This window comes from Patiria miniata, unplaced genomic scaffold (assembly GCF_015706575.1).
Source record: "Patiria miniata isolate m_02_andy unplaced genomic scaffold, ASM1570657v1 HiC_scaffold_22, whole genome shotgun sequence".
Classification (NCBI taxonomy): Eukaryota; Metazoa; Echinodermata; class Asteroidea; order Valvatida; family Asterinidae; genus Patiria; species Patiria miniata.
Genome location: NW_024037061.1, coordinates 7649 through 12216, shown reverse-complemented (window position 1 = coordinate 12216; position 4568 = coordinate 7649). Strand labels below are relative to the sequence as shown.

The 4568-nt window shown below is 39.2% G+C and overlaps 1 long non-coding RNA gene across 1 annotated transcript; it reads right to left on the bottom strand.

Annotated features, from left to right (window-relative positions):
• Positions 1 to 328: 328 nt before the first annotated feature.
• Positions 329 to 4368, bottom strand: LOC119730299. The gene is made up of 3 exons (XR_005271356.1): positions 4210 to 4368; positions 778 to 898; positions 329 to 446 (listed from the first exon to the last, which is right to left on the bottom strand). It is a non-coding gene; the product is annotated as an uncharacterized LOC119730299 (long non-coding RNA).
• Between the last annotated feature and the right edge of the window lie 200 nt (positions 4369 to 4568).

Genomic DNA, 4568 nt, shown 5'->3' with positions numbered 1-4568 from the left:
CCACGTTGACTTCCATTAGGATTGTATTTGTCGCAATTAAAACCCTGTATTGTTACGGTCATAATAACTTGATTGTTTGACCTTTTCTTATGAATTTAAATCTGTTCATGTCAAACATCATGAAAAATGAGTGCACGAAAATTCATTTTAATGAACCGTGTATTTCTTGAGTTGTTGCCCCCAAAACGAGTTTGTTCTGTATTTCAAAATTGAATATTCATTGATTTGTCATGATGAATATGTTACATTATGAAATTGAATTTCATGAGAAATCATCAAACAATGAAAAAGAGTATACCCGAAACAAACGTGAAAAACAAACCAAATGCTACAGTTGACTTGGCGTCCCCAAATGTCCATGCAGCGCTGGAAACGAAGCTGAAGCCCGTGCTGATTTGAAGCTTCTGGAGGAATGCAGAATCACCTCTGGTGTAGTTGCTAATGATCTAGGACAATCCAGGAGGTGTGCAAAAAAGTGTATTAATTAAAATTCCGATTCGAATGAAAGTCAATTTTAATTGGAGACAATGAATGAAGAAAACACATTCCAATATTTGATCAAAATATCATAACATAAAAAGATTGTTACAAATTTACGGAAACCATGGCAATTAAAAAAACATTGCGTCCGACCCTGACATGTCCAATTAAGGTCACAACCATTGAGCTCGAAGTAGAAGAAAAATAATTCCCAGTCATCATCACAAAATGTTAACTTTTTTATGTCACCGAATTCATGACAAACGAAAGAGTCCCAAAGTGCAAGAAGGAACTTACGGTCTGTACAACAGGTTCGCCCTTTAGCAAAGGAAGTCGAAGTCAACACGACGAGTGTTGCACTGCAATAGCTGTGAACTGAAGGCATCCACCGCTGCTGTTGCTGTTGTCAAGTGGATGACTGGTTCGAAAAATGGAGCGTATTTATATGGATCCTAGCACAAAGTACCCACTAGAGCATCACAATACAAATTCCTACCATTCACTGATCATGGCTATAACTGACCTTAGACGTTTTGAAGTCTGTAAATGATTATTTTCTGGCCTGTGACTTCCTTATAGCTTTGAGAAATTTGGTTTGTTTGGGTTGAGTGACAAATATAATATCTAGCGTAATTATTTATGTGTTGATCCATTAATTTTTTTGGCGGGAGGGGATGGAACTGCTTTAGCTCCTTAAAAACTTTCCAACGGGTAACCTTTTGGTTGAAATACAGTACCGTTTAAAGTCCTCACAATTCTCAAAACGTTGACAGTTCCCCCACCCCGAACACCTGGCTCCCGAAAATCACCCACCCACCGGTGGTACCCGGTGGGTGGATGGGTCACACCCACCCACCAAGGGGGGGGGGGGGGGGGTGACTCGTATCATAAGTTCAATGGGGCGCTGTTCAAATATGACAGTTACTAACACTGTAATTACATCATACTGTACAAAATACCCCCTCACCAAGCTGGCTGTGTGTCCTTTCTCTATGCTCTAACCGCGTTTTGTGCACAGGCGCACATTATTACATAATTTTTTTGCGTGTCAGAATGAAGGGGGGGATACACATTATTAGAAATGAATTTCTATGAAACGATTTTCTTGGACAGAGCTGGGGGAGGGGGATTGACCCCGCCCCCCGTGCCCCCTGAGGGCCTGCAGCCAGTGAGCGCAGTGTACATGTATACGAACGACCCTAGCTGATGATAGAATCTGCCATATCTGTGGTTCCCCATTGCACGTAGTATGTATGAACAAAACTGTTTAGAAAAACCTGCCATAACTAAGTTTCCCTATTGCACGTAGTGTATATGAAACAAGATGATCAGACAATCGGTCATGTTTCGCCTGTTCAAGGCATGGTATACAAACTAAGCAGGGTATGAAACCTGCCATAACTACATTTCCCCATTGCACGTTTTGGGTATGGACGAATTAGCTGTTTAGAAAATCCTGGCATAACGTTGTGGGTATAGTTCAAGCTGTTCAGAAAAACCTGACATAAATGCGTTTCCCCATTGCACGTTGTGGGTATGGACCAAGCTGCTTAGAAAAAAGACTGACATAACTGCGTTTCCCTCACTGCACGTTGTAGGTATGGACCAAGCAGTCTAAAAAAACCTAGCATAATTGCGTTTCCCCGGCCCATTGCACGTTATAGGTAAGGACGAAGCTGTTTCCGATGAACTACTCAAGAAATACAAAATGGATTGAATTGAAAATTCGTGCAATTAGTTTTCACGATGTGTAGCATAAGTAGTTTGAATGGCGTGCGAAACCGTGGAGCTATAAATATATGATCGTAATCAATATGATCGTAACAATCTAATGTTTTAAACGTTAAAATTCCTTGTTGACTTCCATTAGGATTGTATTTGTCGCAATTAAAACCCTGTATTGTTACGGTCATAATATCTTGATTATTGGACGTTTTTTTTATGATGAAATTAAATCTTTTGATGTCAAACATCATGACAAATGAGTGTGCGAAAATTCAGTTTAATGTAACGTGTATTTCTTGAATTGTTGGCCCCAAATCGAGTTTGGTGGTGGAGATCGAGACCACTATAATAGAGGGCGCGCCACATAAATAGTGGTCTCAACAACACATCAACACAGATGCTGCACAACTGAACAAAAAGAACAACCTCGTTTCCGATGAACTACTCAAGAAATACAAAATGGATTAAATTGAAATTTGGTGCAATTAGTTTTCACGATGTGTAGCATGAGTAGTTTGAATGGCGTGAGAAACCGTGGAGCTATAAATATAATATGATCGTAACAATCAAGTGTTTTAAACGTTTAAAATCCATGTTGACTTGCATTAGGATTGTACTTGTCGCAAAGAAAACTCAGCAGTGTTACGGTCATAATATCTTGATTATTGGACGTTTTTTTATGAAATTAAATCTTTTGATGTCAAACATCATGCAAAATGAGTGTGCGAAAATTCAGTTTAATGTAATGTGTATTTCTTGAATTGTTGGCCCCAAATCGAGTTTGGTTGTGGAGATCGAGACCACTATAATAGAGGGCGCGCCACATAAATAGTGGTCTCAACAACGCATCAACACAGATGCTGCACAACTGAACAAAATGAACAACCTCGTTTCCGATGAACCACTCAAGAAATACAAAATGGATTAAATTGAAATTTGGTGCAATTAGTTTTCACGATGTATTATATTACATTCATTTTTCGGCAGTTCCTGTCAAGATTCTAGAGTTTGGTGTCAAATACCATGGCAAAATATTACAGGAAATGTCATTGCAATACAATGTGTAGTTCCCAATTTCACAATAACTGTGTTGACATGACGAGAAAATACGGAGTGTCCCTACGGGTGCAACAGTGTATTAAAATTCCCATAGACACTAGTGCTAAATGCCCATACTTCTAAACTCTTTAAAAAATACTCAGAACTCTCACATGTATTTAAGCTGCACACAGAAATGGTGATCGAAATGTCATCTCAGTTTTCTTTTCTTTTCAATTTTTGGTGGGTTGACCCGTTACTGTCTTTTCGTGAAATTCTTACCCAAAGAAGACGACCCCTATTTTTTCCAAAGCGGAAAAAAAGTAGCCATCTTGAAAAACGATCCCTCTACATCATGAAAAAAATAGCGCCACTTTCGAGCTCCATTGCATCCAAAGTGCTCAGAATTGGAAGTCCCAAGTCTGGGCCAGTGGTTCATTGCCATATTTTTTTTAATTCCCCAATTTTACGGCCCTCAGAACTCTCTAATATAGAATATTTTGAGGGTATAACTGCTTTTCATGAGCTCGGCGGATGGGTTTAGGCCTATTAACAGGTGTGCACCCTGACACATCACCACTGGTGTTGCAAATGATCTAGGACAATCCAGGAGGTGTGCAAAAAAGTGTATTGATTAAAATTCCGATTCGAATGAAAGTCACTTTTAATGGGAGACAATGAATGAAGAAAACATTCCAATATTGGATCATAATATCATAACATAAAAAGATTGTAATATATTTAAGGAAACCGTGGCAAACAAAAAACATTGCGAGAATAAAAACTAGTCTATGTTACCACCATCAAATGTAATCGTCAATGCCGACCCTGACATGCCCAATTAAGGTCATAACCATTGAGCTCGAAATAGAAGAAAAATAATTCCGTCATAATCACAAAATGTTAACTTTTTGTCACCGAGTTAATGACAAACAAAAGAGTCCCAAAGTGCAAGAGGGAACTTACGGTCTTTACAACAGGTTCGCCCTTTAGCACAGGAAGTCGTAGTCAACATGACGAGAGTAGCGCTGCAATAGCTGTGAACTGAAGGCACCCGGCGCCGCTGTTGCTGTTTTCAAGCGGATGACTGGTTCGAAAATTGGAGCGTATTTATATGGATCCTAACACAAAGCACCCACGAAAGCATCACAATACAAATTCCTACCATTCACTGATCATGGCTATAATAACTGACCTGAGACGTTTTGAAGTCTGGAAATGATTATTTTCTGGACTGTGACTTCCTTAAAGCGTTGAGAATTTTGGCTCGTTTGGGTAGAGTGCCAAAAATAATATCTAGCGTAATTAATTATGTGTTGTTCCAT